Below are 25,293 nucleotides of genomic sequence, written 5' to 3'. Positions count from 1 at the left end.
CGTGAGGCCTCCCATACTATCCAAAAGTTTTCATTGCATTTCTTGACATACTAAATCTGGGAGGTTAGGAGGTCTTAAAACAGGGTCTTCAATCCAGAAACACATAAAACTTGAATTCTGAATGTGAACGTGAGAGTTGGAAGGAACCTTAGAGAACAACAGTGAGACCCCTCCTCTTTTATAAGGTGCTTTAAGCCAAGGGCTGCTATAAACATTCATATACAAGTTTTTGTGAGGATGTAAATGTTTTCATTTCTCTTGAGTATATACCTGGAGTGGAATTGCTGGGGGATATGGTAATTCTATGTTTAACATTTTGAGGTAAAAATTGTTTCCAAAGTGGCTGCACCATTTAAAATTCCCACCAACAGTGTGCAATTGCTCGAAATTCTTCACATCTTTGCCAACACTTTTTATTGCCTGCTCTTTTTTATTACAGCCATCCTAGGGGGCATGAAGTGGCATTTCATTGTAGTTTTTATTTGCATTTCTCTAAAGAGTAATGATGTCTTATCTTTTTATGTGTTTATTGGCTATTTATATATTTTCTTTGGAGAAATATCTCTTCAAATTGTTTGCCAATTTAAAAATTGCGTTGTCTTTTATTATTGAAGTATTCTTTATATATTCTGGATATAAGTCCCTTATCAGATATATGATTTGATAATTCCCCACCCCCATATTGTGGATTATCATTTCACTTTGTTGGTGGCAGCATTCATTTGCAGCACAGAAGTTGTGTGGTTTTTTTTGATGTAGTCCAATTTATGTATTTTTTCTTTCATTGTTTATGCTTTTGGTGTCATACCTAAGGAATAATTTCCAAGGTCACAAAAATTTACACCTATGATTTTTTCTAAGATTTTTACAATTTTAGCTCTTACATCTAGGTCTATGATCCATTTCATGTTAATTTTTGTGTATGGTGTGAGGTAAGGGTCCAAATACATTCTTTTGCACGTGGATTCCAATAGTTTCAGGACGGTTTGTTAAAAGGACTATTCTTTTCCCAGTGTGAAATTAGCCTGACAGAGAAAGACAAACACTGTATGATCTCACTTATATGTGAAATCTAAAAGAAAAAAAAAGTTGAACTCTTAGGAATAGAAAGTAGAATGTAATTACCAGGGGTTTGGATGTAGGGGAGATGGGGAGATAGCAGTTGCTCCAGGGCTTACAATATACAGCTTACTTATTAAATTTACTTCAAATTTCATTAGCATAATTCCAATGAATTCAAAAAATGTTGCCCTGTATAGCTCCATACCCTCTCCCCTTTTATTCCCCTTTTATTGTTGTATAAATTAGATCAAGAAATACATTGCTATAATTATTAATTTATATAATTGTATGTCTTTTATAGAAACCAAGACAAAGGAAAACAAATGTTTGTTGTATTAACTTTCTTATTTTCCATTTCTGGTTTTCTTAATTTAGTCCTATGGATTCCAGTTACCATCTTGTTTAATTAATTTTTTCACCCTAATGCATCTTGTTTCTACTTGCCTTCTTTTTGCTGTTATTGTCAAATATATCACATTTCTACATTTTACACATTCACTAATACAATTATATACATACTGCTTTAAGCAATCACTCTTTAAAAGAAAGATAGGAGAATAAATATGCTATTATACTGTCTTTTATAATTATCTATACAATTACATTTACTGGCACTCTATGTTTTCTGTTATGGCTTTAAATTACTGTCTAGAGTTATAAGCTTCATCCTGAAGAACTTCCTTTAGTATTTCTTATAAGGTAGGTCTGCTATCAATGAATTCTCTTCTTTTGTTTATCTAGTCATGTCTTTCTTTTGCCACCATTTTTGAAAGATAGTTTTGCTGGCTATAAGATTTTTGGTTGAAGGTTTTAACTTTCAGCATGTTGAATACATTATCTCACTAACTTCTGGCCTCCACTCTTTCTGATGAGAAGTCAGCTGTTAATCTTATTGGCATCTTTTTTATGTGATGAGTCATTTTTTCTTACTGTTTTCAAAAAAAATTTTTTTATATTTGGATTTCAACAGTTTGACTGTGATATATCTGGGTATAGATCTGTTTAGGTTTGTCCTACAGGAGTTTGTTGAGATTTCTGGATGTGTAGATTAATATATTTCATCAAATTTGGTCAGTATTTGGCCACTTTGAATGTTTTTTCTGCCCACCCCACTTTTTGCTTCCTCTTCTGGTACTCCCATGACATGTATGTGGATGCACTTATTGGTATTCTACATTTCTCTGAAGCTCTGTTAATCTTTCTTCAATCTTTTTTTCCCCTCTCTGTTCTTCAGATTACATAGTATCTACTGATCTATCTTCTGGTTTTCTGATTCTTTATTTTACCAGCTCAAATCTATGGTTGAAGCCTTTTAGTGAATTTTTCATTTTGGTTATTGTAATTTTTACCCTCACAATTTCCACTTGGTTCTTTTTATAATTTCTATTTTTTATTCATGTTCTCTATTTGATGAGGAATTATTTTTTCATATGTTCCTCTAGTTCTTTAGGCATGGCTCCTTTCAGTTCTTTCAGCATATTTATAAGAGCTACTTTGGAGTCTTTATCTGCTTTGTCCATCATCTGGGCCTGTTCAAAGGTAATTTCTATTTGCAGTTGCTTTCTTCCTTATGTATAGGCCACACTTTCCTTTGTATGTCTCATAATTTTTTTTTTCAAAGTAGATATTTTAGATTATATAGCAACTCTGGATACTGACTCCTTTCCTCCTCTGGGGTTGACATTATTGTTGTTTGCTTTGATAGTTCATTTATTTGTTTAGTGACTTGGCTGGGTTAATTTTGTGGTTGATTTCCTTTGCAGTGTGCAGCCTTTGATGTCCCTGCTCAGATTTTTTTATGTCTACCAAAGGGTTATCCTTGAATCCACATAAGGTACTTATCAATCAAAGCTTGTGCTTAGGCCCCTTCAGCCAGTTAGATTTCTCTCTCTCTCTCTCTCTCTCTCTCTTTTGTATATGTGTGTAGGTTGGAAGTTGCTATTGCTGTCCAGGGAATTTATGTTTTTATCCCATATTCAGGCAGGGGCTAGCTGCTTGGAAGTTCTTTATTTATCACTCCTGAAAGAACACAGCCTTAGCTTGGATACATTTGTCAAGACTTCTAGGGATGTGTGTGGTTTTATTTTTAATCCTGGCTTCTTAGAATTTCCTTTGAGTCAGAGTAGCTTATTGTGTAGCCACTGTTTCATAAGAGGTTGTGCTTAAACACACTGTGCCTGTGAGTCTTCTGCCCTTTGTTAATTAATCTGTGTGTGGCTTGGGGAATGCTTACAAGTTTGATCCATGTCTACCTTTGATTGCTCTCCAGTGCATGTAGACTGTGGCATGTGCACAGCCTTCCTGACCTCCAGGGCCAACTGTGACCCCAGGAGTGTTCTTCTTGCCTGTTTTACCCTGTTAAACTTCTGTTAAACTTTCTGTTAGACTTCTAGTCACTCTGCCACTTCACTGGTTGCTACCAATATTGTGGAGCTACCAGCACCCTCTCAATTAGCCTTCACAAAGGTCTCCTTGTTTTCAACAACACTCTTAAACATGGATTTTCCCCTATTATCTTCCAAATAGTCCTCTTGGACCATACTATGGAACTTTACATTCTTATGGCCTGTCTCTTCCCCTAGAAATAAATTTTGCACCACTGCACAGGACCTGGAGTAGGGACAGTGGCCTATTTCTTTTGGAATGATACTATTTCTATGTAAGTAGTATCAGGAGGGGTGGTAGCCTCTTGTCTTCTTAGATTTCCCCTATCAGCATGAAACCTCTACCTGATGAATGAGCAGGAGTAGGGGTAATTAAAGCCTCAGCATTTTCAGCCTGCCACACCTAGAGTAAAGCTTCCACTATACAAATAGGGTGTGGGTGGGGAGAAGGGCATCTCAGTCCTTTCATCCACACTCACCTAGAATATGGGGCTAGAGGAACATGAGGGCTAGAGGAACATGAGAAACACTGGAGACTTGCCCTACCCAGAGTGAAACTTTAGGAACTGAAGGAAAAGGAAACCCCTATCTTTTGACCACATTCACCTGGAGTAGAGTTTCCATACAAAGAGATGAGGAAAGAGGGAACAGGTCATGGCTCTTGCTGTTCTTACTGAGATTTTGTTGATTTCCTTCAGTGAAACTTTCTCCACTTACTGTATGCCCTAAAGACAATTTCAGAGACTGCGAAATGTTTTGTTTTGTTTTTTTTTTTTTTTTGTGGTACGTGGGCCTCTCACTGTTGTGGCCTCTCCCGTTGCGGGGCACAGGCTCCGGATGCGCAGGCTCAGCGGCCATGGCTCACGGGCCCAGCCGCTCCGCGGCTTGTGGGATCTTCCCGGACCGGGGCACGAACCCGTATCCCCTGCATCGGCAGGCGGATTCTCAACCACTGCGCCACCAGGGAAGCCCGAAATGTTTTAAAATAATAATTCTTGCCACTTAAATTGCTGTTTTTCTGTGGAGACGGTCTGCTAAGTTCTGTACTTTGCCATTCCTGAAGTCCCTAAGATCAAGTGTTTTAATATTATCAATCTCAATGCAAGCATGATCATGGAATCTCTTTTCTTTCTCATATCCAGACTGCCAAGAAATCCTTTTGGTTCTACCTTGAAGATTTATCCAGGATTCAACCTCTTCTCACCTCCTCCACTACTATCATTCTTGTCCAAGCCACCACCTCCTCTCACCTGTCAGAGCCTCCTCCTTTGAGGTGTTTCTACTCTTTCTTTCCTGCTCTCTGTTCTTGACACAGTAACCAGGGTGATTCTTTAAAAGCATAAATTATCAGAGGAGTTGAATAGACATTTTTCCAAAGAAGATACACAGATGACCAACAGACACATGAAAATATGTTCAACATAACTAATTATTAGGAAAATGCAAATAAAAACCACAATGAGATATCACCTCATGCATGTTAGAATGGCTATTGTCAAAAAGGCAAGAAACTCTCCCTCACACTGTGCACAAAAAATAAACTCAAAATGGCTTAAAAACTTAAATATAAGACATGACACCATAAAACTCCTAGAAGAGAACATAGGCATAACATTCTCTGACATAAATTGTACCAATGTTTTCTTTGGTCAGTCACCCAAGGCAATAGAAATAAAAGCAAAACTAAACAAATGAGACCTAATCAAACTTACGAGCTTTTGAACAGCAAAGGAAAGTACAAACAAAATGAAAAAGCAACCTATGGACTGGGAGAAAACTTTTGCAAATGATGTGACCAACAAGGGCTTAATTTTCAAAATAAACACACAGCTCATACAACTTAATAATAAAAAAGTAAACAACACTATCAAAAAATGGGCAGAAAGCCTAAATAGACATTTCTCCAAAGAAGACATACATATGGCCAATAGGCACATGAAAAGATGCTGAGCATCACTAAGTATTAGAGAAGCACAAATCAAAACTACAATGAGGGCTTCATGGTGGCGCAGTGGTTGAGAGTCTGCCTGCTGATGCAGGGGACACGGGTTCATGCCCTGGTCCGGGAAGATCCCACATGCTGTGGAGCAGCTGGGCCCGTGAGCCATGGATGCTGAGCCTGTGCATCCAGAGCCTGTGCTCCACGATGGGAGAGGCCACAACAGTGAGAGGCCCGCATACCACACACAAAAAAACAAAAACTAAAGCAAAAAAACCCCGACAATGAGGTATCAACTCACACCAGTCAGAATAGCTGTCATTAAAAATCTACAAATAACAAATTCTGGAGAGAGTGTGGAGGAAGGGGAAGCCTCCTACACTGTTGGTGAGAATATAAATTGGTGCAGCCACTATGGAAAACAGTATGGAGGTTACTTTAAAAACTGAAAATAGAGTTACCATATGCTCCAGAAATCCCACTTCTGGGCATATATCTAGAGAAAACTCTAATTTGAACATATACATGCACCCTAATGTCTATAGCAGCACTATTTACAATAGCCAAGACATGGAAGCAGCCTATCGACAGATGAATGTATATATATATATATATATATATATATATACACACACACACACACACACACACACACAATAGAGTATTAAACATGAAAAAGAATGAAATAATGCCATTTTCAGTAACATGGATGGACCTAGAGATTATCATACTAAGTGAAGTAAGTCAGAAAGACAAATACCATATGATATCACTTACATGTGGAATCTAAAATGTGATACAAATGAACTTATTTACAATACAGAAACAACTCACAGTCATAGAAAACAAACTTATGTTTACCAAAGGGGAAAGGGGATGGGGGAGGGATAAATTAGGAGTTTGGGATTCAAAGATACAACCTACTATATATAAAATAGATAAACAACCAGGTCCTCTTGTATAGCACATGGAACTATATTCAATATCCTGTAATAAACCATAGAGGAAAAGTATATGAAAAAGAATATATATATATGACTTTGCTGTACACCAGAAACTAACACAACATGTTAAGTCAACTATACCTCAATTTTAAAAAGGCAAGAAATTACAAGGGTTGGAGAGAATGTGGAGAAAAGGGAATCCTCATACCTGTTGGTGGGAATGTAAATTGGTGCAGCCACTATGGACAACAGTATAGAGATTCCTCAAAAAATTAAGAATAGAACTAACATATGATCCAGCTATTCAAATTCTGGATATTTATCTGATGAATATCAAAACACAAATTTGAAAAGATATATGCACCCCTATGCTCATTGTAGCTTTATTTACAATAGCCAAGATATGGAAACAATCAATTGATGAATGGATAAAGAAGAAGTGATACACACATGTATACACACACAATAGAATACTACTCAGTCATTAAAAAGATGAAATCGTGCCATATGTGACAAGATGGATGGACCTTGAGGGTCCTTGCTCAGTGAAATAAATCAGACAGAGAAATACAAATACATATGGCTTCACTCATATGTGGAATATAAAAAACAAAACCAACCAACCAAACAAACAAACAAACAAAAAACTCAAAGAAATGAACAAATAAAACTAAATAAAAACAAACATATAGATACAGAGAACAGAGTGGTGGCTCCAGAGTAGGCAGAGGAGGAGAAATGGGTACAGGGTATCAGCTGTATGGTGATGGATAGAAAGTAAACTTTTGGTGGTGAGCACACTGTAATGTATATAGAAGTCTAAATATAATGTACACATGAAACTTATATAGTGTTATAAACCAATGTTACCTCAATTTTTAAAAACATGTAAAAAATTAAAAAAAATAAAAGTACAAATTAGATCAAGCCATTCCTCTGAAAGGACCCCTCTTGATCTGACTCTGCATTACATCTCTGATCTCCCCTTCTTTTTGTTCACTCCACTTCAGGCAATCTGCCCCTCATTATCACTCCTCCAATGATCCGCTTTGCTAATCCCCCACTTCAGGTAATTTCTCAATGCAATCTTCCTGAAAATACCTATTCTGACAACCTTTTACACCGTAACATTCCACCTTCCCCTTCAGCACTCCTGATCCTTCTTCCCTGCTCTACTTTTTTTCTTTTTTTTTCCATGATGCTTACCATTTCAAACATGTAATATCACTGATTTATTATAATGATTGTTTCTTGTCCATCCCCCTCATTGGACTATGAGCTACATTAGGGCAGGAATGTTTATCTTTGTACACTGTTGCATCTTTAGCACTTGGAACACTGCCTGGAACAAAGCAGATGCTCATAAAATATTTGCTGAATGAATACATTCACAAATTCTGATTAGTTATGTGGACAGCATGGCTGAATATAATTTGAGCAATAAGTAGGATAGGGGATGAATTTTGGCCCTGTGGTCAAAATAAATTTGGGGTTTACTTAATGTAGTCTTATGACACATTTCAGATGCTTGATGTGGGAAGAGTGAGAATTGCCCATTGGTGTTCCCAGAAAAATACTAAAGGCAAAAACATTGGTTGTTACAGTCTCAGACAGGTGGGTGTGGGACTTCCCTATTATTCTGCACATCACCTCTTGTCTGAAGGTTTAATAGTTAAACCAAATATGTTAAGAGAACAAAAAAGTAAAGATCATTGGAGGGGGAGTGATGTGGCTGTCACACTTGAAATGGTTTCCTTCTTTTTGATACAATTCCAGCTCCTCTCTACCCCTATATTTACCCTATCCCAGGGGTGGTGGAATGATGTGGCTGGTTGCTAAATTTGGGAAGAATAAACTGGGTTTGGTCAGCTAAGCATCTCTAGTTTTCCTCTAGGGAGAGAGCCTGCCTGCAGCTACCAGTTCTCCTCTGCTCCTTTGAGCCATGTCTTAGCCGCACCTCTCTACCCAGATAGGGAAACCTATTCTAGTCAACCTGGGAGGAGTTAGTCAGACTTCTGTAATTCAGTTAACAGGTCCATTTCACAATAAACTGTGTTCTCCAATAACTTAGCCTTTTTAAGTAATAAGGGTGATATTTCAGGCCTTCAAATGCCACTCCTTTGTCTTAATTCTCAAATTGTTGAGAACTCAGGAGGGAGAGAAAGGTGCAATTCATGAGCTTCTTGAAAGACATCCAGAATTTTGCTTTCATCATATTTGCCAGAACTAACCCATATGGCCACCCTGGCAACAGGAGTAGATGAGAAAGTGCTTTTTGGGGGCTTTTCCAGCCTCTGTTGGGAGGCAGAAAGAGAGAAGACTTGGAATGGTGCTTGAGTCAGCTGTACCTGTCACAGAAGTCATCAAGAGTTTCACTCCTGAGACCAACCACATAAGCATCACCTGAGAGCTTGTTAGAAATGCAGACTGCTGAGCCCTAGCTTAGATCTACTGAATCAGAGACTGCATTTTAACAAGATTCCCAGGTTATTCGTGTGCACATTAACATTTAAGAAGCACTACCTAGGTCAGGAGCCCACAAATTATACCCTGTGGGCCAAATCTAGCCTGTATTTGTAAATAAAGTTTTATTGGAACACAGACATGCCTACATGTTTATGTATTATCTATGGCTGCCCCTGGACTACAGTGCCAGAGTTAAGTAACTGTAACAGAGACCACATGGCCTGAAAAGCATAAAATATTTACTATCTCACCCTTTACAGGAAAAGTTTGCCATCTCCTGGTTTGGATCGAGTCAAGAGCTGAAAGCACAGTTCAGTTGACAATGCTGGGGAGACATTGACAAAGAAAAGGTAAAGATGAACTTTTCTTCAGAATGAGAAAAATATGAGAGTACTGAAGGATAAGAGGTAAGAGCAAGTACTGAGGGAGACACTGATAGGAAGAAAGGCAGGATGAGATCCTGGGGGAGAAGCAGGATGGAGTCAGTGTTACTGAACTCGGGTTCGACTGCTTGCCACTCAAAAGCCAAAACTCGAGTGGCAAGTGTTGGTTGAAAAGGAAAGATTGCTTTATTCAGGAGGCTGGCAACCTGGGGAGAAGGTGGACTCATATCTAAAAGCTAAATTCCAAGATTTGCTCTACCATGAAAATTTTTAAAGGAAGAATTATTTGAGGAGGAGGTCAGGGTCTACATTATCTTCCACAGTGTGCAGAGTTTCTTCTCATTGGTTGATGAGGAGGTAACAGGGCAGTGTTTCAGGAATCTTGTGCTCATCCTGAAGTTACCATCCTCCACATGGGTGGGGGCCTTAGTTCCTGCAGAAGAGCTCGAAGGTATTGTTATGTATATTCCTTGAGGAGGAACCAGGACCTTGCTTTATTGCTGCACTAGTTTCTGGACTGCTTCTCCTTTGTTTCTCCACCCTTTCCCTTCCCTGATTAGCAACTGTTTAAATCTGCCCTTTGGAACTCAGGGAAGGTCAAGGAAGCTGAATGAAGCTTATTTCCTACAAACAAGAAGTGGGGGACACTAAAAGGATTTGTACCCAGCAGGGCCCCCACAGAGTCCAGCTCCATTTCATAATAATGGAAGAGCTTGGGGAAAGGATGGAAGGACAGGGGTTGGATGAGAATCCAGGTAATTCAGATGAAAAAGGGAGAGTTGACAGGCTCTTGTTTAGTTGGCTTTGGCATTTTGAATTTTATACAATGCCAAGCACACAACCTAACATCTGGTGAGCATCAATCAATTTTTTTTTGGATTGAAAAAGGCATCCACCCAGTATATAACTTGAGGCTCCTCACAGAGCACTTTGCTTTCAAACTCCAGGACTATGTGCTTGTCAGGTAGGGAGGGACCTGACTGGTCTTATTTCCACTACACAGCTAAGAAATTGTGACATGAGAGGGTTGGTGACTATCCTGAGGTCATTAAGCCAGGAGGCTGTCTCCACCTGGGTCTGGAACCCAGGCCTCTCTGCCCAAGACCTTTCTCACTTGGAGGCTGCATGAGAACTGCAGAGCCTGGAGGCTGGGTTTTCCACATGGGAGAACTTACTATTAGTTTATGTTGGCTGTGAAAAACTCCAATTATCTTTGTTAACAAATCAAAACATGATGTGAATATAGTTTCCTGTGCTATACAATAAATCTTTGTGTTTATCTTTTAATAACTTATACTGGAAAAGAATAAAAAGAAAGAATATAGATATATACATTAAATATGTATCACTTTGCTGTCCACCTGAAACTAACACAATGTTGTAAATCAACTGTACTTCAATTAAAAAAAAACACTCACTAAAAAGAGGAGGCCTCTGATTTTGTGATACCTGTGCCCAGAAGCAAGGGTTGCATTTCTGCACCAGACTGAGCTTTTGCTGGAATGCGAGGTGGGGTAGGAGCCAGAAAGAGAGCAGATGGGAATTTCTGCTGAATGCCTGGGCCTCAGGAGTACCAGGGTTGACAGGAAGGGAGGACGCCAGAGGTGATCTTTGTGACCCTTCTCCTTTTCTGGGGGCCCATCCTATCCTCTCCTTTTCCCCAAACATCCTCTGACTTGAACTGTTTCCCCAGCTGCCTGAGACCTCTTCCCCAGGGCCTAAGCTCCAGTGCATGTTCTGATTGAGAGCACTGAGTCTTAATTACTCTTCCCAGACCCCATCCAAACTTCTCTGGGCTGTGTTCCACCTCCTCAGGCACATTTCCTAAAGCATTCATCCAAGCTGGCTTTGCCTGGCTGGGTCCCCTGAAAGCAGAGCCTGAACATGCTTGGGTGCAGGTGGCTTATTTTGGAGACAATCAATCCCAGGAAGCAGGACTTGGGGAAATGAGAGGTGGTAAGGAAGGAGGAAAAGCTGTATAAAATTCTGTTAATGTTGCTCTTGTGAAAAATGAGGCTCCATTTCACCAATAAACATGCAGAAATTTCCCAGACCATCCATCCAAAGGACAGGAGATGGGAGCACTTATCCTTCAGCTTCTGCAGGGATTATTCCTGGGGACCCTGACTGCCCCAAACATCTGGACTACATTTGCCCACAGACTTCTGAGTCTCTGATGAAGGCCCCAAGTGGTGGCCCCATGGGTGGGGGTGGATTGAGGTAGGATGCTGACAATGTGAGTCTGAACTTGAACAGAGCTGTTCAGTACCCCTGAAGCAGAGATCAAAGGTGGGAGAGAGGATGTGACATGGTCACCACAAGCATATCCATTATGAAGCTATGTTATAGAGGCATATGAATTCAACTTCCTGGTGAAATGAACCTTGCATCAGTACAAACTAAGCCTGTCTATTTCCAGTAAAATTATCTGTCTGGAACTGTATTATGTTTAGTATTTTATTAAAACTACAGAGCTAGGAACACTAGCACTTTAGTTGCTATTTGGCTGGGTTATCTTTTTCTATACTTTTCTTTACAATATTTCTGTGCCTTATATATTGGGTGTAACTAATATGTTGGATTGGAAAATAATCCAGTTTTCTTTCAAAATTATTATCCCATTCTATATTATTTATTTCTTTATACAGCAGGTTCTTATTAGTCATCCATTTTAAACACATCAGTGTATACCTGTCAATCCCAATCTCCCAATTCATCACACCCCCATCCCCACCCCCCACTACTTTCTTCCCTTGGTGTCCATACAGTTCTCTACATCTGTGTCTCAATATCTGCCCTGCAAACTGGCTCATCTGTACCAATTTTCTACATTCCACATTTATGCATTAATATATGATATTTGTTTTTCTCTTTCTGACTTCATTCTGTATGACAGTCTCTAGATCCATCCACATCTCTGCAAATGATCCAATTTCGTTCCTTTTTATGGCTGAGTAATATTCCACTGTATATATGTACCACATTTTCTTTATCCATTTGTCTGTTGATGGGCAATTAGGTGGCTTCCATGACCTGGCTATTGTAAACAGTGCTGCAATGAACATTGGGGTGCATGTGTCTTTTTGAATTATGGTTTTCTCTGGATATATGCACAGTAGCAGGATTGCTGGGTCATATGGTAATTCTATTTCTAGTTTTTAAAGAAACCCCCATACTGTTCTCCATAGTGGCTGTATCAGTTACATTCCCAGCAACAGTGCAAGAGGGTTCCCTTTTGCCCACACCCTCTCCAGCATTTGTTGTTTGTAGATTTTCTGATGATGCTTATTCTAACTGGTGTGAGGTGATACCTCATTGTAGTTTTGATTTGCATTTCTCTAATAATTAGTGATGGTGAGCAGCTTTTCATGTGCCTCTTGGCCATCTGTATGTCTTCTTTGGAGAAATGTCTATTTAGGTCCTCTGCCCATTTTTGGATTGGGCTGTTTGTTTTTAAATATTGAGCTGCATGAGCTGTTTATATATTTTGGAGATTAATCCTTTGTCCATTGATTTGTTTGCAAATATTTTCTCCCATTCTGAGGGTTGTCTTTTCGTCTTCCTTATGGTTTCCTTTGCTGTGGAAAAGCTTTTAAGTTTCATTAGGTCCCATTTGTTTATTTTTGTTTTCATTCCCATTACTCTAGGACGTGGATCTTGCTGTGATTTATGTCAAAGAGTGTTCTTCCTATGTTTTACTCTAAGAGTTTTACAGTGCCTGGTCTTACATTTAGATCTCTAATCTATTTTTGAGTTTATTTTTGTGTATCGTGTTAAGGAGTGTTCTAATTTCATTCTTTTACATGTAGCTGTCCAGTTTTCCCAGCACTGCTTATTAAAGAGACTGTCTTTTCTCCATTGTGTATCCTTGCCTCCTTTGTCATAGATTAGTTGACCACAGGTGCATGGGTTTACCTCTGGGCTTTCTATCTTGTTCCATTTATCTATATTTCTGTTTTTGTACCAGTACCATATTGTCTTGATTACTGTAGGTTTGTAGTATAGTCTGAAGTCAGGGAGTCTGATTCCTCCAGCTCCGCTTTTTTTCCTCAAGAATGCTTTGGCTATTTGGGGTCTTTTGTGTCTCCATACATATTTTAAGATTTTTTGTTCTAGTTACATAAAAAATGCCATTGGTAATTTGATAGGGATTGCATTGAATCTGTAGATTGCTTTGGGTAGTATAGTCATTTTCACAATATTGATTCTTCCAAGCCAAGAACATGGTATATCTCTCCATCTGTTAGTATCATCTTTAATTTCTTTCATCAGTGTCTTATAGCTTTCTGCATACAGGTCTTTTGTCTCCTTAGGTATGTTTATTCCTGGGTATTTTATTCTTTTTGTTCAGGGGTAAATGGACTGTTTCCTTTATTTCTCTTTCAGATTTTTCATCATTAGTGTATAGAAAGGCAAGAGATATCTGTGCATTAATTTTGTACCCTGAAACTTTACCAAATTCATTGATTAGCTCTAGTAGTTTTCTGGTGGCATTTTCAGGATTCTTTATGTATAATATCACGTCATCTGCAAACAGTGGCAGTTTTCTTTTCCAATTTGTATTCCTTTTATTTCTTTTTCTTCTCTGATTGCTGTGGCTAGGCCTTCCAAAACTCTGTTGAATAATAGTGGTGAGAGTGGATATCCTTGTCTTATTACTGATCTTAGAGGAAACGCTTTCAGTTTTTCACCATTGAGATGGTATTTGCTTTGGGTTTGTTGTATATGGCCTTTATTATGTTGAGGTAGGTTCCCTCTAGGTCCACTTTCTGGAAAATTTTTTATCATAAATCAGTGATGAATTTTGTCAGAAGCTTTTTCTGCATCTATTGAGATGATCATATAGTTTTTCTTCTTCAATTTGTTAATATGGTGTATCACATTGATTGATTTTCATATATTGAAGAATCATTCCATCCCTAGGATAAATCCCACTTGATCATGTTGTATGATCCTTTTGGTGTGTTGTTGGATTCTGTTTGCTAGTATTCCATTGAGTATTTTTGCATCTATTTTCATCAGTGATATTGATCTGTAATTTTCTTTTTTTGTAGTATCTTTGTCTGGTTTTGGAATTAGGGTGATGGTGACCTCATAGAATGAGTTTGGGAGTGTTCCTTCCTCAGCAGTTTTTTGGAAGAGTTTGAGAAGGATGGGTTTTAGCTCTTCTCTAAATGTTTGATAGAATTCACCTGTGAAGCCATGTGGTCCTGGACTTTTGTTTATTTGAAGATCTTAAATCACAGTTTCAATTTCATTACCTGTGATTGGTCTGTTCTTATTTTATATTTCTTCCTGGTTCAGCCTTGGAAGGGTATACCTTTCTAAGAGTTTGTCCATTTCTTCCAGGTTGTCCATTTTATTGGCAAAGTGTTGCTTGTAGTAGTCTCTTAGGCGGCTTTGTATTTCTTCAGTCTCTGTTGTAACCTCTCCTTTTTCATTTCTAAGTTATTGATTTGAGTCCTCCCCCTCTTTTTCTTGATGAGTGTGGCTAATGGTTTATCAATTTTGCTTGTCTTCTCAAAGAGCCAGCTTTTAGTTTTATTGATCTTTGCTATTGTTTTCTTTGTTTCTATTTCATTTATTTCTGCTCTGATCTTTATGGTTTCTTTCCTTCTGCTAACTTTGGGTTTTGTTTGTTCTTCTTTCTCTAATTCCTTTAGGTGTAAGGTTAGATCGTTTATTTGAGATATTTCTTGTTTCTTGAGGTAGGCTTGTATAGCTATAAACTTCCCTCCTAGAACTGCTTTTGCCACATCCCATAAGTTTTGCATCATCGTGTTTTCATTGTCATTTGTCTCTACGTATTTTTTGATTTCCACTTTGATTTCTTCAGTGATCTCTTGGTTATTAATAATGTTTAGTTTAGCCTCCATGTGTTTGTGTTTTTTACATTTTTAAACTGTAATTGATTTCTAATATCATAGCATTGTGGTCAGAAAAGATGCTTATATGTTTTCAATTTTCTTAAATTTACTGAGGCTTGAGTTGTGACCCAATATGTGATCTATCCTGGAGAATGTTCCATGCACACTTGAGAAGAAAGTGTAATCTGCTGTTTTTTGATGGAATTTCCTATGAATATCAATTAAATCTATCTGGTCTATCATGTCATTTTAAGCTTGTTTTTCCTTATTAATTTTCTGTTTGGTTGATCTGTCCATTGGTGTAAGTCAGGTGTTAAAGTCCCCCATTATTACTGTGTTACTGTCGATTTCCTCTTTTATAGCTGTTAGCAGTTGCCTTATGTATTGAGGTGCTCCTATGTTAGGTGCATATATATTTATAATTATTATACCTTCTTCCTGAATTGATCCCTCAATCATTAGGTAGTGTCCCTCCTTGTCTCTTGTAACATTCTTTATATTAAAGTCTGTTTTATCTGATATGAGTATTGCTACTCCAGCTTTCTTTTGATTTCCATTGGCATGAAATATCTTTTTCCATCCCCTCACTTTCAGTCTGTATGTGTCCCTAGGTCTGAAGTGGGTCTCTTGAAGACAGCATATAGATGGGTCTTGTTTTTGTATCCATTCAGCAAGCCTGTGTCTTTTTGGTTGGAGCATTTAATCTATTCACGTTTAAGGTAATTATCGATATGTATGTTCCTATGACCATTTTCTTAATTGTTTTGGGTTTGTTTTTGTAGGTCTTTTTCTTCTCTTTTATTTCTCACTTAGAGAAGTTCGTTTAGCATTTGTTGTAGGGTTGGTTTGGTGGTGGTGAATTCTCTTTGCTGTTGTTTGTCTATAAAGCTTTTGATTTCTCCATTGAATCTGAATGAGATCCTTGCTGGGTAGAATAATATTGATTGTAGGTTCTTCTGTTTCATCACTTTAAGTATATCACGCCACTCCCTTCTGGCTTGTAGAGTTTCTTTGAGAAATCAGCTGTTAACCTTAAGGGAGTTCCCTTGTATGTTGTCATTTTCCCCTTGCTGTTTTCAATGATTTTTCTTTGTCTTTAATTTTTGCCGATTTGATTACTATGTGTCTTGGCATGTTTCTCCTTGGGCGTATCTGGGACTCTCTTAGCTTCCTGGACTTGGGTGGCTATTTCCTTTCCCATGTTAGGGAAGTTTTCGACTATAATCTCTTCAAATATTTTTTTCAGGTCCTTTATCGCTCTTCTTTTGCTGGGACCCCTATAATGTGAATGTTGTTGCATTTAATATTGTCCCAGAGGTCTCTTAAGCTGTCTTCATTTCTTTTCCTTCTTTTTTCTTTATTTTGTTTTGCAGCAGTGAATTCCACCATTCTGTCTCCAGGTCACTTAATCCTTTCTTCAGCCTCAGTTATTCTGCTATTGGTTCCTTCTAGTGTATTTTCATTTCTATTATATTGTTCATTTCTGTTTGTTCTTTAATTTTTCTAGTTCTTTGTTAAACATTTCTTGCATTTTCTCCATCTTTGCCTCCATTCTTTTTCTGAGGTCCTGGATCATCTTCACTATCATTATTCTGAATTTTTTTTCTGGAAGATTGCCTATCTCCACTTCATTTCAGTTTTTTTCTGGGGTTTTATCTTGTTCCTTCATCTGGTACATAGCCCTCTGCCTTTTCATCTTGTCTATCTTTCTATGAATGTGGTTGTTGTTCCACAGGTTGCATTATTGTAGTTCTTGTTGCTTCTGCTCAATCCAGCTTTTTTTTTTAACATAAGATTTTTTTACTTTATGTTCATTTATTATTTTATTTGTATAATTGCATTTTTCTACCATTTTATTAGGGCCATTTTATTTATTCCAATTTTTCTATTTTTTTCTCATTCTTGTCAACTTTTGGCTTGGTATGGGTTTTTACTTCCCTTTATTTTATTTTCCCCTCAGGTTTGAAGTTATATGCTCTATTCTTTTATCCTTCTTATAGAAATTTTAACATGCATATTAACTCAACAAAATCTCCAATTATTCACGAGCTTTATACTCCTTCTGAGCAATATAGTTATCTTTGAGCACTTTAACTCTGACATTTGCCTCCCTACTTATCCAGAAGTTTAGTTCTGTATTCTTATTTGGCTCACATCTCAGGAGTTAATATGATTATTGTTTTTTTTTTTAATATCAATTTCTGTTTAGATTTGCCCACATATTTTTTTTTTCATTCTCCTGTGCTTTCATTCCTCTTGCATTGCAGACCTTCCTCCAATTGGAAGTGTGTCCTTAAAAAGTTCTTTTAATGAGTGTCTACCCGTAGTGCATGCTCTAAGCTCATTTTTATCTGGACATTCTTATTTTGCCTTCATTTTTAAACTATAGCATTATACAGACATACTTCAGAGATAGTATGGTTTCCAGATCACCACAATAAAGTGAGTCATGCAAATTTTTAGGTTTCCCAATACATGTAAAAGTTATGTTTACATAATGCTTTGGTCTATTAAGAGTGTGCAACAGCATTATGTCCAAAAGAATGTACATATATTAATTTTAAAATACTTTATTGGTAAAAAATGCTAGTCATCCTCTGAGCCTTAGCAAGTTGTAGTAGTAACATCAAAGATCACTGATCACAGATCACCATAACAAATATAATAAAAATGAAATCTTTGAAATATTTCAAGAATTACCAAAATGTGATACAGAGACATGAAGTGAACAAATGCTGTTGGAAAAATGACATCAATGGATTTGTTGTATGCAGCGTTGCCACAAAACTTCAACTTATAAAAAAGCACAACATTTTTGAAGTGTGATAAAGAAAAGTGCAATAAGGTGTGGTATACCTGTAATTAAAATAATTTAAAAATATGTTTTGGGATATGTATTACTGCTTTATTCCTCTCCCTATATATTCATTACTTTGTCATGTTACACACATTTTTTTCTTTCACATATATTTTAGTATCAGCTTGTTAGGTTCTCTAAAAAATAAGTAACATTTTGGGACTTTGGCTGAGAGTGAACTGAATGTAGAGATCAGTGTGTGGAAGAACTGCCATCAATATTTATTCTCTGTGCATCTCTGGGTCCTGTGAAATCCATTGGTTTGGACTTGGCAGATATTTGCTCCTCAGCTTCATGTTGGGTCCATGTGTGTCTCTCTGTTTCTGTAGGTCCCTTTATGCCTCAATATGTTCTTTTTCTTCAAAAGTATTGCACATTTCTTCTTAGATTTGTTCCTAGGTAATGACTGCTATTTTTTTCTTTCTTTGGTTACTATCATAAATGGGGTCTTTTTTTTTCACCATTGAACTTTCTAATTTTCTATTTGGTTATTTCTCATGTAGAACTTGTGTCTTGTCATTTACTGAACTCTTATGTTTGTTCTAAAAAGTTTTTGATTGATTTATATTTTTTTGATGAACATTGTATTGTTGTAAACAAGAACATTTTTCTCTTCCTTCCAATATTTACACTTCTTGTTTTATTTATTGTCTAGGACCTAGTACTGCAAAATATACTTGAAGACTGGGAAATTTGTCTTGTTCCTGACTTTTATATGAGTACTTCTAATGTTTTACCATTCAGTATAATGCTTGTTTTAAGTTATTTGTAGAATTTTTATTTTATTTTATTTTTTTAGATTAAGGGAGCTTTTTTGTACTATTAGCTGAATATAGTTTGCAGGTAGCTGTGTGATGTGTGCAGGGTATGTTTTAGATCAGGAACCAGTGTTGAATTTTCCCAAGGGCCTTTTCTGTATTGCATCAGTCAGTTATTGTCATAACAATATTGCATAACAACCACCACTAGATTCAATGGCTTAATAAAACAAATATATTTCTCATTCACACACAATCCAGCTTCGCTGTGGCTTGACTAAGCTTAAGGCTGAATCCAGGACTGTTCCAAATGTCTCTTATTCTTCTAAGGCCAGCAGTCTAGACAGGGTATATTCTTCTATGGCATTGGCAGTAGTGTAAGAGGGGAAAAGCAGAAACAAGCGATACCTCATAAGACCTAGGCTTGGAACACTCCTACATCTGTCCAATTCCCATTAGCTAAAGCAAGTCACATGGTTGAGCCCAACAACAATGAAGATTGGAGAGGTGCACATTGCCTCTGGAGGAAGGAACTCAAAGTCACATAACAAGAAGTGTGGATACAGGGATGCATACAAAACTAGGAAGAAGAATGCAATAGATCACATGCATCCATTGAGATATTTATAGATTCTATGTCCCACCCTAGTATGTTATGTAATTATATTAATAGATTTTAAATTGTTGAAACATCCTTACAAGCCTGGAATAAACCCTGCTTGTCTTAATCCATTATTATTGTTATAATTAGATTGGTTTTGATTTTCTAAAATTACTCCTATGATTAATAGTTTTTCACTCATGATTGTGGAAAAAGGGAAGATAGGACTCATTTCTGGGTGGGAGCTGGTAAAAGTTTGTTTCATGGGAATGAGAATTTCCCATTTCACTGAAGATAGGTAGCCACCTGGAACTTTGTGCTTCCTCTGGCTGTAGTGTGTAATTTCCTGCTTTGGTGCAAAAGTAGGTACCTTGTTCCTGCTACTTAGCACAGATAGGGGAAAAGGAGAGTCCAACAACTGAGTGACTCCCTGTTATGTGTTAAATTGTGTCCACCCAGAATTCATATGTTGAAGCCCTAACCTCCAGTAACTCTGAATGTGACCTTATTTGGAAATAGGTTAATTTCAAATACAATTAGTTAAGATGAGGTCATTAGAGTGGGTCCCTATCCAATATGTCTGGCATTCTTATAAAAAGGGAAAATTTGGACATAAACATGCACCCAGGGAGAATGCCATGTGAAGATGAAGGCAAAGATCAGGGTGATCATTCTATAAGTCAAAACCACCAAATATTGCTGGAAAATCACCAGAAGCTAGGGGAGAGGCACAGAACAGATTCTTCCTCACCAGTCTCAGAGGGAACCAACCTTGTTGAACTCTAGATCTTTTTCTTCTAGCCTCCAGAACTGTAAGATAAAGAATTTCTGTTGTTTAAACCATCCATTTTCTGGAGCTTATGACAGCCCTAGGAAGTGAATATATCCTTTTCCTCAAAATAATCACACTGGCAAATGCTTGAGAACCCTTGCTCATTCCTGTGTCTGTTAATTCTTAGCTTGGAGTTTCCTAAAACTTCTACTTCTGTAGTTTTTTTCCCTGCCTGTGTTTTTGGTTGATGTTGCTTCCAATCTTTTTCTCCTTCATAGATATGACTCATTAACTCTCTAGTCAACATTTTTAATCACGTGATGTTAGTCTCATTTTCCAGGTTGTTATAGACTTATTCAACATTCTATATATTTTTCTGTCTTTCTTGTAGTTTGGGGTCATCTGTTCCAGAGATGACATATACATGTTCTAGAGATTAGGACCTGATATCTTTTGGTGGCCATTATTTAGCCTACTACAATCCTCTTTTAAAACCATTTGTAATAAGTTAAACGTTCACTTCTGTATTTTTTCAGTCCTCATATAGTTCTTTCTCTGTATATAGTCTCTCACTCTGTATTTGAATCAAATACATCTAGGCTAGCTTTGGTGTTTCATAATATTTACAACAAATATTACTCTTTATTTTAGGATCCTGAATATCTAGCTATCATTTAGGTGGAAAGTGGTGATTAAAAGCACTTGAGAGTCTATATGATATTTTAAAATTATAGTTTATACATACTGATTTTGACTAAAACACTCATTATTCAGCCTAATAATGTTGGAAGAAAATGTGGGTTCTGCCTATAAAATTATATATTATTCTATGGTATTATATCAAACCTTAATATTGGAGGTAATAATTTTTATACTTCTATTTTTTTAAATCACAATAGCCTTTACCTAGACTTAAAAAAAAATAATATTACTGCTGAAATTGGGATCACTTTATTTAAATTTAAAAAAACTTATATAATTTTTAAGGTTACTTTCTATTTACAGTTACTACAAAATATTGGCTATATTCCCCAAGTTATACAATACGTCCTTGAGCCTATCTTACACCCAATAATGTGTTCCTACCACTCCTCCCTTCTTATATTGCCCCTTCCCCCTTCCCACTGGTAACAACTAGTTTGTTCTCTATATCTGAGTCCAGAGAAGAGATCTTTTTTTTTTTTTTTTTTTTTTTTTTTGCGGTATGCGGGCCTCTCACTGTTGTGGCCTCTCCCGTTGCGGAGCACAGGCTCCGGACGCACAGGCTCAGCGGCCATGGCTCACGGGCTTAGTTGCTCCGCGGCATGTGGGATCTTCCCGGACCAGGGCACGAACCCGTGTCTCCTGCATCGGCAGGCGGATTCTCAACCACTGCGCCACCAGGGAAGCCCAAGAGATCTTTTTAAAGAAGTGTTGAGTGAAAGAAGAAACAGAATGAGGCCAACTGCATAATGCCATTTATGTAAATGAAATGACAAGTACTAGTAGAGTAACATTTTATATTTAACAAAGATGCATATGTACATATTCTAGTACATGATAAAACAACATTAGCTTGGGAGCCTGTGTGGGTCAGGAATTAAAGGGAAATGACAAGATACCAGCCTTGCACAAACTGATGATGAAAGTGGACTATGAATCAAGTACTATGGTCAATTCAACCTTTGGTTCCTGAGGTTAAGAAATACCTCTTCTCCATCTTCTTCTTCAGCTCCTGCCCTTCCTCCACCTCCCTTTCATATCTGGGTGTCTGCACTCTGTGTCTCTGCTTCTTCACCCACCACTCACCCATGTGCCTCTTCAGGCTGGTTTCTAGGCCTATCATCCCCCACAAACTTCTCTTCTGAAAGTCATCATTGACTTCCATATGGCTGGATTCACTGGGCATTTTAAATTTATATTTCTCTTCATTTTTACAATTAACATTAAATTAACTCATCCTTTTAAGTGTATAGTTCTGTTGGACAGATTTATGGAGTCATCTATCATGGATGGCTTTATTTTCACCACACTAGTCAAAATATAAAATGGTTTTACTGAAATCTCAAAATTCCTTCATGATACCCCTTTGTAATCATTCCCACTCTCAGACCCTGGCAAGAACTGATCTGTTATCTGTACCTGTAATTTTGAGTATGTCACAAAAATGGATCCATACAGCATGCAGTCTTATTTTAAAAAACATTAAAAAATTATACAGTTTTTAAAGGTTACTTTCCATTTACAGTTATTACAAAATATTGGCTATATTCCCCATGTTGTACAATATATCTTACACCCAATAGTTTGTGGCTCCCACTCCTCCACCCCTATATTGATCCTCCCTACCCCTCCCCACTGGCAACCATTAGTTTGTTCTCCCTATCTGTGAGACTGCTTCTTTTTTTGTTATGTTCACTAGTTTGTTGAATTTTTTAGATTCCACATACAAGTAATTTGTATTTGTCTTTCTCTGTCTGACTTGTTTCACTTAGCATAATGTCTTCCAGGTCCATCCATGTTGTTGCAAATGGCAAAATTTTGTTCTCTTTTATGGCTGAATAGTATTCCACTGCATATATACACCACATCTTCTTTAGCAATTCATCTGTTGATAGACACTTAGGTTGCTCCCATACCTTGGCAATTGTAAATAATGCTGCTGTGAACATTGGGGTGCATGTATGTTTTTGAATTAGTGTTTTGGGTTTTTGTGGGGGTTTTTTTGGATATATACCCAAGAGTGGAATTACTGGGTCATATAGTAGTTCTATTTTTAGTTTTTTTACAAAACTGTTTTCCACAGTGGCTGCACCAATTTACATTCCCACCAACAGTGTACAAGTGTTCCCTTTTCTCCGCATCCTCACAAATGTTTGTTATTTGTGTTCTTTTTAATAATAGCCATTCTGACAGGTGTGAAGTGGTATCTCATTGTGGTTTTGATGTGAATTTCCCTGATGATTAACGATGTTGAGCATCTTTTCATGTGCCTGTTGACCATCTGCATTTCCTCTTTGGAAACATGTCTATTCATTTATTCTGCCCATTTTTAAATTGATTTGGTTTTTTTTTGCAGTACACGGGCCTCCCACTGTTGTGGCCTCTCCCGTTTCGGAGCGCAGGCTCCGGACACGCAGGCTCAGCGGCCATGGCTCATGGGCCCAGCCACTCCGCAGCATGTGGGATCTTCCCAGACTGGGGCACAAACCCGTGTCCCCTGCATCGGCAGGTGGACTCTCAACCATTGCACCACCAGGGAAGCCCTAATTGTTTTTTTTTTTATGTTGAGTTATATGAGCTGTTTATATATGTTGGATATTAGTCCCTTATCAGTCATATCATTTACAAATATTTTCTCCCATTCAGTAGGTTGTCTTGTTGTTTTGTTGATAGTTTCCTTTGTAGTGCAAAAGCTTTTAACTAGGTCCTATTTGTTTATTTTTGCTTTTATTTCCTTTACTTTTGGAGATGGATCCATAAAAAATATTGCAATTTATATCAAAGAGTGCTATGCCTATATTTACCTCTAGGAGTTTTAGAATATCCAGTCTTACATTTAGGTCTTCAGTTCATTTCGAGTTTATTTTTGTATATGGTGTTAGAGAATGTTCTAATTTCATTCTTTCACATGTAGCTGTTCAGTTTGCCCAGCATCACTTATTGAAGAGACTGTCTTTTCTCCACTGTGTATTTTTGCCTCCTTTTTCATAGATTAATTGACCACAAGTGTGTGGGTTTATTTCTGGGCTCTCTATTCTATTCCATTGATCTATGTGTCTGTTTCTGTACTGGTACCATGCTGTTTTGATTACTATAAGTTTGTAGTATAGTCTAAAGTCAGAGAGTGATTCCTCCAGCTCTGATCTTCTTCCTGAAGATTGTTTTGGTTATTGGGAGTCTTTTGTGTTGCTGTATAAATTTTAAAATTATTTGTTCTAGTTCTGTGAAAAATACCATTGGCATTTTGATAGGGATTGCAATGAATCTGTAGGTTGCCTTAGGTACTATGGTCATTTAAACAATATTGATTCTTCCAATCCAAGAACATGGTATATCTTTCCATCTATTTGTGTCATCTTCAATTTTTTTCATCAGTGTCTAACTGTGTTTGGAGTACCGGTCTTTTGCCTCCTTATGTAGGTTTATTTCTAGGTATTTTATTCTTTTTGATGTGATAGTAAATGGAATTGTTTCCTTAATTTCTCTTTATGGTACTATATTTTTAGTGTATAGAAATACAACAGATTTTTGTATATTAATTTTGTATCCTGCAAATTTACTGAAATCACTGATAAGCTCTAATAGTTTTCTTGTGACATCTTTAGGATTTTCTATGTATAGTAACATGTCATCTGCAAATAGTGACAGTTTTACTTCTTCCTTTCTCATTTGGATTCCTTTTATTTATTTTTTCTTCTCTAATTGATATTGCTAGGACTTCTAAAACTATGTTGAATAAGAGTGGTGAGAGTAGGCATCCTTGTCTTGTTCCTGATCTTAGAAGAAATGCTTTCAACTTTTCACCATTGAGTAGGATGTTAGCTGTGGATTTGTCATATATGGCCCTTATTATGTTTAGGTATGTTACCTTTTTGCCTGCTTTCTGGAGAGTTTTTATCATAAATGGATGTTGAATTTTACCAAAAGCTCTTTCTGCATCTATTTGATGAACATATGGTTTTTATTCTTCAACTTGTTAATGTGGTGTATCACATTGACTGATTTGCAGATATTGAAAAATCATTGCATCTGTGGGAAATATCCCACTTGGTCATGGTATATGATCCTTTTAGTGTATTGTTGGATTCGGTTTGCTAGTATTTTGTTGAGGATTTTTACACCTGTTCATCAGTGATATTGGCCCAACATGCAATCTTTTTATCCAAATTGTTGTGTGTATCAATAGCCTGTTCCTTTTTATGACTGAGTAGTATTCCACTTACGGATGGACCACAGTTTATTTATTCATTCACCTGTTGAAGGACATTTGGATTGTTTCCAAGTTTGGGTGGTTACAAATAAAGCTGCTATAAAAATTTGCATACAGGCTTTTGTGTAAACATATATTTTCATTTCTCTGGGTAGAAATCAAGAAGTGGAGTTGCTGGATCATGTGGTAGGTATATGTTTATCTCAAAAGAAACTGGGTATTTTTGAGTCTTCATTTTACTAGACTTCTCAACATCATACACCTTGTTAACCTCTCCTTTCTGTGAGGCCACTTCTTCCAGTATCTCCCTTTCCCACTTTCTCCTTCCTCCCCATCCTCACCACCCCC

Source organism: Kogia breviceps, chromosome 14 (genome assembly GCF_026419965.1).
Source record: "Kogia breviceps isolate mKogBre1 chromosome 14, mKogBre1 haplotype 1, whole genome shotgun sequence".
NCBI lineage: Eukaryota > Metazoa > Chordata > Mammalia > Artiodactyla > Physeteridae > Kogia > Kogia breviceps.
This window is presented reverse-complemented; position numbering follows the sequence as displayed.